The sequence below is a fragment of the Mesocricetus auratus genome, unplaced genomic scaffold, assembly GCF_017639785.1.
Source record: "Mesocricetus auratus isolate SY011 unplaced genomic scaffold, BCM_Maur_2.0 Super-Scaffold_100676, whole genome shotgun sequence".
Lineage (NCBI taxonomy): Eukaryota > Metazoa > Chordata > Mammalia > Rodentia > Cricetidae > Mesocricetus > Mesocricetus auratus.
In genome coordinates this window covers 26,779,077-26,792,913 of record NW_024429266.1, presented here as the reverse complement: position 1 = coordinate 26,792,913, position 13,837 = coordinate 26,779,077, and positions in this window count along the sequence as shown.

Here is a 13,837-nt window from a genome sequence, read left to right as displayed (position 1 = left end):
ATCCCAGCCCTCGGGAGGTAGAATCAGATCTTGGAGTTTGAGGCCAGCCTAGTCTATAGAGTGAGTTCCAGGATAGTCAGGGCTATAGAGAGGAGCCCTGCCTCAAAAATCAAAAAATAGGAAAGAAAAAAAAACCCTACTCTGCATTTTCTTGTTTTTATTAGTTATCAAATCTGATTTTTTAAACTCTCAAAAAGAATTATTACAGCAACTTAGGATACAGGCAATAGTTGCAGGGGGGGGCAGTAGGGCCCTGGAAACAACAAAACAGTGGAAGAGTTCACTGGGGACTGTGGGAACTGACCAGGGACTAGAAAGTTCTACAGGAATCAAATGTCTAAAAGAGGCCACACTGCTCTTCAGTGTAGTGATAATGAGTACAAGAGTATGCTCTCTAAGGGAGTGTCTTAATAGAATTACTTTTTGTTGAGACCTGGAGAAACCATCTCTGGCTAGTGTTGGTGAAGGAGTTTGTATTCAAGAATTTGGGTCGGATAGTGGTGGTACATGCCTTTAATCCCAGCACTCAGGAGGCCAAGGCTCAAGGAACTCAAGGTCAGCCTGGTCTATAGCCTGGGAACTCTGAGTTCCCAGACAACCAGGGCTAAAGAAAAGCCCTGTCTCAAAAAACCAAACAAACAAACAAACAAACAAACAGAAAAAGGATTTAGAATTTTCTCATGGCATATCTGGAAAAAGAGAATATCCATGCCTCTGGAAGGAAGAACCCAGAGCCTAGAAAGTCTTGAGTGCTGGTCAGTTTCTAGTCGTTCTGTAATGTAGAGGGGCCAGCCAAAGAAACCAGAAAGAAACACTTTATCCCTGAACCCAGACAGGAAGAAATATACCCTGACTCTGAAACCAGTGCCAAAGAAACACACTTTAACTCTAGAACCAGAGCCAATGAATGAAATGTGCCTTTGCCCTAAAATTAGAGCCCAAAGATTTTTTACAAGGACCAGTGAAAAAAACAGAGTTTGGCCCTGAAGTCAGAGCCATCTCTACCCCTGACCAACTAACAATCCCTGAGCAGGAAAAATAACCAATCCCTGAAGAGAAAATCTCCCTGGGAAAACTCTGCCCCTAAGAAGCCTTATATAAGCCCCTCTGCCTGTTCAGTTGCTGGCTATGTTTTCCCACCCTGGCAGAGGCAGCTGCTCTTCTGGACTCTTTCTTTCCAAATAATCTCTTTCTGAAGAGTCTTGGGTGAAGATCTTCATTTGCTAACACAGAATAGCAGTGCCTTGCTGAAATTTCCCTTAGGTGACTGAGCAGAAAAACCTTGCTGAGACGTTCCTTAGGAGGGAACTGAGCAAGGCTGAGCAGAAAAAAAGTAACAACTTTTCACCAGTCATTACTTCCAGTCAGATGTGGTGACACACACCTTTCATCCCAGCACTCATAGGCAGGCAGGTCTGTGAGTTCAAGGCCACTGTGGTGTATAAGCTTCATAGTGAGTTCTAGGCCAGATCTACACAGTAAGACCCCTGTCATAAAAAAAAAAAAAAAGACATTACTACTAATGCAGCTATTATACTATTCTGTTTTCTTTTTTCTTTCTTTCTTTTTTTTTTTTTGAGATAGGGTTTCTCTGTGTAGCCATAGTTGTCCTAGAACTTGCTTTGTAGACAAGCCTAGCCTTGAACTCACAGAGATCCACTTGCCTCTGCCTCCTGAGTGCTGGGATTAAAGGCATGCGCCACCATGGCCTAGCATTTATTTTCAATGGTCCAGATGAATTCTCACGTTTCTCATGGGATGGCAGGAGGGCAAGAGTTACCTAATGTACCTCCTCACAGCTGTACCCAGATCAGGATGTGATCAGTTCTTCCAGAACTTGGTAACTTAGTGTGGAGATGTCCTCTGCAGTCACCAGCATTATTTGTACTGATACTTTTTTGTCTTTGGTATTATTTTTGGCATTAAAATCGTGACTGTGTAAACACTGTGATTCTTTGTTACACATTTATAATATGTGTGCACATGGAGAGAGATTTAAGTGTGGGGCCTGGAACAGTAGCAAATGCACTGATGAAACTTAGGTAAATAGCCCATTTAAGAATCATTTACACAGAGAAACAGCTGTACTATATCATTGTTGACATATTTAATGTCAGGGAAAGAGGCAACTATGAACACTTTATAGAGAACAGCCTTATTTTAGTATAAATGGCATTTATTTGGGTTCTTAGGAAATATATAAACACCTAAAAGACTGATTCAAATGTTATTTTGAGGTTATGAGAAAATCACAGGCCTTAAAACCCTTGTAAAACACATGTATTTTATAATGCCTTTTATAAAAACAGTCTCTGAAGGATAGACTTTTGCATGTGTATTTTTAATTCAGGTCATCAAAATACTAAACTATAAAACTTCAGTAGATGAGCAAAATATTGTCAAGGAAGCATTTATATGCTGATGTCTGAGGATAACGATGGAGCACATGAACTAGGGATTAATAAAACAACTAATGGAGAAACAGACTCAAACCAAACCAATAGAACAATCCTTAGGGATTCATTCGGTTCTACCCAGATACTGCATGATCAAAATACTTTTCTTTCTTTTCCTTTTTTTTTCTGGTGGGGGTGAAGGTCTTAAAGGAACTGGGACAGTTTATAAACAAAGAGCCCGAAGGAACAAACATTCTGAAACCATAAACTTAGGATTAAAATTTGGAGACAAGTAGAGACAGGAATGAGCTAAGAAAGGAAGGATGCCAAAAGCTAGGGCTGAAATCTCCATGAGTTCCCAGTGGGGTCAGGTCTCTCCCCTGATGAAGAGTCAGGAAGCCAGGCATGCTGGGAAGGGTGTGGACCTCCAGGCAGAATCCCATCACTGTAGTGATGTCTGGTGTGGAAAGGAATGAGACAAGAAAAATGGAAGGAAGAGGAGAGGAAAATAGAATAAGATAAAAGAAGAGACAGGCTCGCAAGGGTGTCATGTGATGAGGTCAGGCCAGGCTGAGCAGAGCAAAAGGAGGAATTGGACTTCAGCAAGTGGGCACTGCAACGCCTATCTTGAAATGGGAGACAGGTCCAAACAAGGTCTTAGAGAAGAACTTCTGCAGGTAAAGGGACTAGAGTTAGACTGCCTGGGTTCAAATATTGTCTCCCTAGTTGCTAGCTGTGAGATGGCTTCTACCATACTTCATCCACCAGAAACAACAAAGACTAGAAGAGTATACTTAAAATAAATAGGCAGTCCTACAAGTTGATGGGTACAGTGCTTTTCTTCTGCTAGGTGTGTGTGTGTGTGCGTGTGCGTGTGTGTGTGTGCGTGTTGGTTGAGCTATTCATAAGTGGATAGTGAATGTTGAACATCATTTGATTTCTATCATAGATATTTCTGAAGACTCAATTATTCCAAAATTTCAATATTGAAATGATATTTCTAGTAATGATTTTAAATTTATTTTTAAATAAAATAATTTGGAAGGAGTTTTAAATTAAATTCACCACACCTGTTCAAATCTGGTGGGAGGAAGGAGTGGACCCCCACAACCTTGTAAGTGCCTGGAAAGGTCAGAACCCAACCTTTCTCTCAGAATTCCCATGGTGGATGGCTTCTATGAGGATACCTATAATCGCATACAGAAAAAACGTGAACTGGGCTGACAGAAACACAGCTGTGATGACCAAGCTAAAAATACGCTATCTGGTTTTCCATGTCTTAATAGAAAGGACAATCATGAAACTCTTTTCTATGGTGTCACCTCCCAAATGTGCCATACAAAACCACACCACGGCTCCAAAGGACTGATTTTATATGTAAAATATATGGCTATGGCCTGTGTCAGTGTGATGTCCAGAATCTTACTGCCACTGCCTGATGTCCACTTGCTACCTCATACATGCTGGTCCCTTCTTCCAACTTCAAACAACTTCCAATTCTCATTCTCCACTAATTTCTTCACTAAGGAAAACCTATTATCAAAACTCCCTCAAACTACCCTTTAACGCAGCAGAGACTTTTTAACTTATATTTATGTTTCCAAACTCATTTGGGGCTGTGAATTCTCTAACAGTCTCTCATCAACAACTCAAGGTGTTTGAACAGGCTGGGATTAAGAAGTCCCGTAGGGTCGAGGCAGTTAGTGAGATATGGACATACTCCCCGAGGAAAAGCCCAGCGTTATCTTAGCTGGAGTGCTCTCGTTCATGGGAAGAGCACAACATGAAAAGGAGAGAGAGGGCAATGCAGGCCACACATTCAGCCACAGGAAGCAATCACAGAGCTGAGGACTGAAATCCGGGCTCTAATCTCACAGTTGTAAAAGGAGAAAGCAGATCCTCATGCCAAGAAAATGATTAAGCCAGGCAAGCGAAGCATCAGGCATGGAGAGGGAAAAGACAGATTCATTATTGTAGATAGACTTTCAGTCATGGGGCAAATACACGAAGAACTCAGACACTGAACTGAGATTCTCATCTCCTGTCCCTCATGCCTTTTTGCATTGATTTAGTTAGTTTGTGTAGGGGCAAGTGGAAACATGAACGCACATGTTAGCTTGTATAGGAGCACATGGAAACAGGGACATGCATGTTCGGTATTAGGAGGTCAGAGGATAACTTGTGCATCCCAGGATGGAACTCAGGTCATCAGGCTTGGTAGAAATGTCCTTCCTATCAGAGCCAACTCACTTAGCTACCTTTGAGTCTCAAGCTCCTCAGAGTCTGAGGAATTTGAAGGAGTCGATGTTCCTTATAACCACAGAGTGGAGTGGAAGTCAAGATCCCCTTGAAGACTCCTTGACTTTCCCTTTCCACAACTTCTTTGTTCCAAATATTCACATACAAGCTGGTTGTGGAGACACAGGTGTTTAATTCCAGCACTGGGGAAGCAGGGAAGGGCAGATCTCTGTAAGTTTAAGGTCAACCTGGTCTACATAGTGAGATCCAGGTCAGCCAGGACTACATAGTGAGAGTTTGTCTTAAAACACACAAATCTACATACAGTCTTCAGGCAGCTGCATGTTCTAGAGGAAGGGAAGATACAGAAGCAAGGCTCATAGGACTTCAGGGGCTGGGAGAAGAGTAGAAGTTGATTTCATCTAAGTTGTCTTCAAAAATATAGTATCCCCGACTGTCCCTTGTGACACTACTTGGGAATAAAATGGACTCATTAGTGACACAGAAAGGGGAAGTCAGTAATTTCAGACACTCTTTGGCTTCAGCGTTGAAATGTGGCAATCTCAAGTTGTCCAACAAAAATGGGCCTAGATTATACTGAACTCTATTATTACATAAACATGAAAATGATTATCTTTTTGTAACAGAGCTAGAGCTAAATGATCTTTTGTATAACCCTAATTCAGTTTAATATGCATGTCCTAATAAAGGCAAAGTTAGCAAGTCAGTTTGTCTGTAGCATCATGGTGCTTCCCACCTCTTCCAATTAACTACCCCCCTAAGAAATAGCTCTGTTCTCCCCACTAACAGCACTAACAGCACATCTGGTGTTACACCCTCTGGGAGCTCTGGCTGTTCCTCCCTAAACAACTGTTGGGGTGTTGGAAACCAAGGGTGCTTACTCAAGCTTGGCCACAAACCAGATCTGTCAAGATGTGGCAGGGTGTATAAGCCTCCTCTCTCCCTGAACACTAATAAAATCTCTGAGGTCTAGCTGAGGTTATTTCTAGGACAGTTATACAGAAAAAAAAACAAAACAAAACTGTGGGGTAACACAAAGAGCCTGAGTCAGTAGACCTGCTGCATTGGGACTTTAAATAAGTAAACAAACAAACAAATAAATAGTTTCTATCTAGTAACAGCAAAAGTAGTCACCTTAGTTATGAATTGAATGGTGAGAAAATACTGTGTACTCTTGTCCCCTTCAACAGTGCTCTGGAAACCCTGTGAGTTCAGCTCCTAGTTTACTAGAGTCTTAAGAGTAACTGGGGGAGGGAGCAGAGCGGGGGAGGGGAGAAATCAACTCAGACAATAGAAGAGCTAAAGAATGGTGACCAAGCCGAGTGGTAGTTGCACATACCTTTAATCCCAACGATTGGGAGGGAGAGGCAGGCGGATCTCTGTGAGTTCAAGGCCAGCCTGGTCTACAAAGTGAGTTCCAGAACAACCAGAACTGTTATACAGAGAAATCCTGTCTCAAAACAAACAAAAAAGAATGGTGACTAAAGTGGGCGCTTCGTACTCCCGTTCACAGTCAGCCATCTTGCAAAAGCCATATTGTTCTGGGAATACCTGAACATGAACCGGGCATTCTGGGTGTTTGAACCTGGTCGATGCCAGATTAAGGAGAGAAATGGGAACGATGGGTCATAATGCCCATGAGCAGCCCCTTTTTACATTGGTAGCACTTAAAGATAAATGCAAGGGAAGGAAAGGGTTTAGCCTGACTAAATGCATCTAGTCCGTTATGTGCTGTATTCAAGACATCGATGAAGCCGATAGTTTGTTGTTGTTGCTGCTTGAAACAGGGTCATTCTACGTAGCCCTGGAATTTGCTATGTAGATCAGGCTGGCCTTGAATTTATAGAGATCTGCCTGCCTCTGCCTCACAAATGCTGGGATTAAAGGTGTGAACTACCATGCCTGGCTCAGTGAGGGGTAATATAAAACTGGGCATGATAGTGATATCTATAATTTTATATTTGTGAGTCTGATGCAGAAGGATGAAGAGTTCCAGCCAGTCTAGGCTTTGTAGTAAAGCCCTGACTCAAAATAAAGAACAAATCACCAAGCCTGGCACGGTGGCACATTCCTTTATCCATAGCCATCAGGAGACAGAAGCATGTGGATCTCTGTAAGTTGGAGGCCTGGTTTAGACAGTGAGTTCCAGAACAGCCAGAACTATATGATAGATCATGTCTAAAAAGAAAAAACAAACAAAAAACCAACAATAAGACAAAAAACAAAAACAAAAAACCCCAGCACCAGGCATGGTAACAACTGTCTGCAATATCCACGCTTGGAAGGTGACAACCGGAGGATCAGAAATTCAAGGTCATTCTCAGAGTCTTGCTTATAAAAGACATTGCTTCTGACATTGGGGATCAGACAGTGCAATTGTTAGGAAAGGAGACATGTATATACAAAAAGACAGAACAACCCACACTGTCACCTCTGAGGACCAATTCTCCACCTGCCTTGGTGTGCCTGCCACTTAGAAATGTCAGATGTGACTGGGTGTGGGGGTACACACCTTTAATTCCAGCACTCAGGAGGCAGAGGCAGGCAGGTCTCAGTGAGTTCAAGGCCAGCCTGGTCTACAGAGCGAGTTCCAGGACAGACAAAAACTATGCAGAGAAACCCAGTCTCGAAAGATCACAAGTGACAGAATCAGGACTCATGCTGAAGACAGCCCACGAAAGTGTCCTTCCCACTAGCAGCCAGGCCAGTGGTCCCTTCCCTTCTGTTAAAGCAAAAGCAAAAGACTATACACTTATAGTTTATGCATTAGAAAAATCTCAAAAGGTATTTATTGTTCTGTCTCATAAAAATCAATTCAATTTTCACTTGTCTTTGTCACCTTCCAGAACATTCCACTTGCATACTTAATGTGTATACATTTAATACACTATCATAGCTAGAATTTCACAATCTATATTTTAAACTATAATGTATTGTTAGAGCATTTTTATAATTTGTGAATTTTAATAGTGCATATTAATTATATAAAGTAATGTTTCATTATAACATTTTAAAGTATATAAAGTATTTGATTACATTTACTTCCCCATTATCCACACTTATTCCCCCTGCTGCTTACTTATTTCCCAATAGTCCTTTTTTTGTACTTTCATATGTTTTCTTTAGATTCCACATAAAAGAGAAAATATGTTATATTTTGTTTTTCTAGTTCTGGCTTATTTTTCTTAACATGGTGATTTCTCCATCTATCCATTTTTCATTATCCTGAAGGCAATGGTTTATTAAGTCTCTATTGTTTATATCTGAGATACATGAAGAGAACCAACTACTCCCTCGGGCACTGAGTCTATATATGCATTTTAACTTAATACATGCTGCCTGTTGATTTCCAATGGCTAAATTCCCCTAGTGTCTGAGGGTGTGATGCCCTAGTCCTTAATGCTAGTCTGAAAGCTATATAAGAGGGCACATGCCTATGATCCTAACACTTGTGGGGCTGAGGCAGGAGGATCATGAGTTTTAGGATAGCCTAGGCTATACAATGAGATCTTGTTTCAAAAAGTGGTGATGTCCACCTTGAGTCACAGTACTAGGAAGGCAGATGTAGGCAGATTTCTGTGAGTTCAAGGCCAGCCTGATATACAGAGCTAGTTCCAGGACAGCTCCAAAGCTACAGGGAAACCCTGTCTCAAAAAACCAAAACCAAAACAAAACAAAAAAGTCTTCTACCCAAAGTAAAAATGCAAACAAATAAACAAAACATGCTGTACTGAGGACATCTGTTTACCAGGTGTAATGGTCATGATGGTCACTTCAAAGCTCTACGTGAAATTTTAGTAGGGTTTGTGAAGAAATGAATAAGGGACAAGGACCAGTACAGTCATTTTATGGAAACTCTCCTTAACAAAGTCTTCCATTTTAAACATTTCGCCTCATAATCCAACAGCATTGTGTAGATAGCAGGAGACACCCTGAAAAAGCATTGTTCAACCTTAAATATATTGACTGGAAAGAGTTATGTTGGGTTAGAGAGATAGATGGTTGCTCTTGAGAGGACCCAGTTTTGAGTTCTAGATCCCACATGGTGACTGACAACCAAGTTCTAGGGCCTCCACCCCCCCTTATGACTTTAGTGACTACCAGACACACACATACATACAGGCAAAACACTCATAAACAAAGGCAGGTAGACCTCTGCGAGTTCAAGGCCAGCCTGGTCTATAGAGCAAGTTCCAGAACATCCAGAGCCATAGTGAGACCCCATCTCAAAACACCCCTACCCCCAATTAAGTTATATTTCCCACACATTTTGTTGTTAGCCCAGTTATATAATGGACAGTGGCCATCCATGATGGAACATTTTACATTTGATCTTAGCCACAGAGCAGAGAAGGGATTTCGACAGAACATTTTAAATTCAGTTAAGTCTATACCCTATGTGTGACAGAGGACCATCACCTAAACTAAAATTGAAATTATTCTTCTAAGAATATTATTTTTCTGCAAAAATGTAAAAATTCTTTTTTTTCCCATTCCATTTTTGACACAGGGTCTCATTTGTAGCGTTGGCTGGCCTGAAGCTCAGAGATCCGTTTGTGTTGTTGGGTTTTTTATTTGTTTTTGTTTTTGGTTTTGGTTTTGGTTTTGGTTTTTTTGAGACAGGGTTTCTCTGTGGCTTTGGAGGCTGTCCTGGAACTAGTTTTTGTAGATCAGGCTGGCCTCGAACTCACAGTGATCCGCCTGCCTCTGCCTCCGTAATGCTGGGAAAAGGCCTTCGCCACCAACGCCCTGCAGAAGTATTTTTTTTTAATGCAGTCGTATCGGCATTCCATGCTTTCCTTCTTGCTTCTGTGCTTTCCTCTCCCTTGCCCTTCCTGTTTCTCTTCTGCTGCTTCTGATTCCCTTCTTTGCTTCCATCCACTTCCATCTCCCTTCAGCTTTCGCCGAGCCCTGGTTTCCGGGGACACTTGTCACCACCCAGGCACCTAGTCCCCTAACTATAGAATGTGGCTTCTGCATATCCCACTTTGGCCGCTAGGGGCCCTCTGCTCCCTTGGCCTGAGAAGAAAGACCATAACAACAAAAACCCGAAAAACCCTTTTGTCACTATTTTCTCCCAAACCAAGGACAAGTAAAGAGAACTGCCAACACTGGCCAGGAGGGGAAAGCGGGATTGCCTGCACCAGCCCTCAGGGTTCCGTTAGACTTCCCACAGGTCTGGGCGAGAGCAGAGCTGTGGTTTCTTCAGCCCTTCCATGGGCAGTACCAACAGGTCTTGATTCTTTCTAACGTGCATTGATGATTTGCCTGCATGTGTCTGTGTGAAGCACTGCCTTGTGGGTGCTGGGACTCGAACCCGGGTCCTCTGGAAGAGTAACCAGTGCTCTTAACCTCTGAGTCATTTCTCCTGCCCTGGGTCTTGATTATTAATCTCCACTGCACAGTAGGAAGTTGGGGGCAGAGTCAGGTTTCAAACCCAGATCTTCAGGCTTCTGCCATGCCCACTGACAATCCTCCTTTAAAGGGCCGGTGAGATGACTTAGCAGGTCAAGGTGCTTTTTGCTGTTAGCTAAGCTTACTCCATTTTGTAAAGCTCCTTCATTTTGCTTGAACAATGACAATTATTAGGTTCATTTCTCTTGAACAAAAGTAGTGTTTTTCCGAGATTCTTGCCCTCCCTACCCTAATGGCAGCAACAAGACATTTCCCCGTCAACTGACACCTTATTTTTCTTATCAGAAACTTTGTTTCCCTAACTATCCCTAACTGGACCTAAAAAGGAAAAAGAAAAAAAAAAAATCAGGCCCCTTCTCTTCCTCCTCTGTAAGTATTCCACCCTGTAGGACCTGATGTGTTCTCTGATTTGCTGGGCTGGAGATCTCTCCTCCTCAGGCCTTTTCCTGAATAAGACCTGTGCTGTTGAAGAATTGCTTGTCCCCTTGTCTGTCTTTCTTTCTTGATGACCTTATAGGCACCACGCCTGAGGAACTGTGTTTTATCACCTTGATTCACACGGTAGAAAGAGAGAATCTACTTGAACAAGTTGTCTTCTTGATTTCTACATGCTAGATATGGCACATGCAAGACCCCCCCCCCACACACACACACAAGTAACAGAAAGTAAAGGGCTGTTTATGAAGTGATATTTTAAGTCAACGGCAATAATAGAAATTTGTGAAGTTAGGGTCAGTAAGACGACTCAGTGAGTAAAGCACTCGTCACCTTGCCTGCCAACTTGAGTTTGATCTCCAGAGCCCCCACGGTAGGAGAGAACCAACTCTCGGCAAGTTGCCCTCTGACCTCGTTTTAAGTATGCAAACACACTAAATAACTATTTTCAAATATTTAAGGAAAATTCTGAATTCAATGTGCTAATTGCATTGTGACATAGAGTTCTGAAGCTGAACAATGCCTATGGAAAATATATTTGCAATCTTCGTGACTTCATTGGAAAAATGGCACAAAATTAGAAGAGAAACTGGGGAACAAATGGGACTAAGGAGAGAGGGAGGGTAAGGGGCTTGGAAAGAAATATACTCAGTGTATCATATGTAAGTGTATGGGAATGTCCTTATGTGACACAACGCCATGAATAATGGATGTTTTCTTTAAAACAGGAAGTGTCCTTATGAAATCAAGTTCTATATACAATGACTATAGACAGTAAAATGTTCAGTATCCCAAAGAAGGAAAAATGATTTCTTCATCCTGCAGTTTACTGGTTCCAAACACTCCTGTTTTTACCTGGGAGGATCTTCTGTGTTCCTGCATTTCAATTCCATGGGTGGGTAAGAGGCAACTCCTGATAACAAACGGTAGAGAGAAAGCCTACTCCAAGGAAAACTGTGAGGTAGTCATCCTGACTAGTCTCCTATCACACCGAGTTTTCATCCTGTCTGGTGGTCAACTAAGTCAGAAATTATTATTTGAAGTTTGTGTTAGGCAAGTATCTGAGATACTTTTGGAACGTAGTTTTTGAGTTTTTGGCTGCTACCCAATTAGTCACCTCCATTGCTTTGGGTCTTCAGGACATCATGGTGGGAGCATGCACAATTAGTCACCTCCATTGCTTTGGGTCTTCAGGACATCATGGTGGGAGCATGCACAGGATGGAACCATCCATTTCATAGTGGCTGAGAAGCCAAAAGGAAGAAGAGATTTGGGCCCCACAGGTTCCTTTGAGGACAAGCCCCCAGTGACCTAAGACATGCCCCCCACACTAGATACCACTTCTTAGTGTTTTGATTTGTTCATGAGATGGGGTCCCAAACTTTTAGACCCTAGTGACCCCCCTCCTCAGCATCCCGGGTAGCTGCAGCTATAGGGCTGAATCACCGCACCTGACCTATGGCCCCCTTCTTTTGGAGTTTCCACCACTGCCTATGAGTGCCAAGCTGGGTACAGAGGGGTATGCTACAGCCAAAGAACAAAGTTAAATTATTTTTTTTAAACCAGCATCCATCTCTTATTGCCAAACTTGCACAAGACTGCTCCCTGCTGGGGATGAGAGATGGCTCAGTGGTTAAAAACACTTGCTGCTATGGGAGAAGACCTAAGTCCAGCCACTTACAACAGTCTATAACTCCAGCTCCAAGGGATCTGATGCCCTCTTCTGCATTCTATGAGCACTGTCTTTTCTCCTCTCTCTCTCTCTCTCAGTATGAATATCTTGCTTGTTTTTTTCAAAGACAAGGTTTCTCTGTGGGTAGCCCTGGCTGTCCTAGAACTCTTTCTGTAGACCTGGGTGGCTTCGAACTCACAGAGATCCACCTGCTTTTGCTTCCCAAGTGCTGGGATGAAAGGTGTGTGCCACCTGTGGAAATCAGTATGGTGATTTCTCAGAAAATTAGGGATCAACCTACTTCAAGACCCTGCAATACCACTTTTAGGCATATACCCAAAAGAGGTATATTCACACCACAAGGACACTTGCTCAATTATGTTCATAACAACATTATTTGTGATAGCCAGATCTTGGAAACAACCTAGATGCCTCTCAACTGAATAACAGATAATGAAATGTGGTACATTTACACAATGGAGTACTACTCAGTGGTAAGAAACAATGACATCCTAAAATTTTGCAGGCAAATAGACAGAACTAGAAAAAAACATCCTGAGCAAGGTAACCCAGACCCAGAAAGACAAATACAGTGTATACTCAATAATAAGTGGATACCAGACATAGCAAAAGACACCTAGCCTATAATCCACAAACCCAGAGAAGCTTGAACCCTCTTCCAGAAACAGATGGAAGCAGATGCAGAAATTCACAACTAACCATTGGGCCAAGCTCCTGGAGTACAATCGAAGTGAGGGAGGAGCCATTATATGAACAAAGGAGGCAAGATCATGATGGGGAAACCCACAGAATCAGATGACCCAGCCTGGTGAGAGATCACTGAGTCCAGTCTGACGAATGGGGAACCTGCATAAGACTGAACTAGACTCCCTTAATATAGGGGACAATGGTGCAGCTGGGACAATATATGAGGCCTTTGGCAGTGGGTCCAAGATCTAACTCTAATGCACAAACTGACTTAGTGGAGCCCATTCTACATGGAGAGAAAACTTAGTCTAGACACAGGGGTGTGGGGAGTGGGGAGGGGCCTTGGTCCTGTCTCAATGAGATGATGGGACAGACTTAGTAGACTTCCTAGGGGAGGCCTTACCCTCTCCGAGGAGCAGGTGGGAGGTTGGGGGTGGAGTGGGGGAAGCGGGAGGAAAGGAGGGAGGGGGAACTCGGATTGGAATGTAAAAAATAAATTAATAAAAAAGTGCCAAAAATACTCTAAAAAATAAAGGTGTGTACCACAAAAATTTTTCCAATAAAATTTAAGAAAATAATGCTTTCTAGATGTTGCTGTGTGTGTTCCTATTGCATCTCTTTTTTATCATGATGCAAGTATTGACTAGTTATGCTTCAACCATTCCGCTAATGAATTTAGTACACACTGGTGATTTTCCCCAAGGTTTAGGCAAAATATGACAACTTGATATATTGATTTGTTTCTGTGACGTTAGAAGGGGCCTTTTTTTTTTTTTTTACACATAGCAAGCCATAAGGCTCTTTGGAAGAAGCTGTCATCTTCCTCTAGTTTGGACATTCTCCCTACAATGCAACAGCTCTAGGATTTACCTCCTGTGCTATAAGTTTCCTGTCAACTTGACACAAACTAGAGTCATCCGAAAGGAGGAAACCTTAATTGAGAAAATGTCTC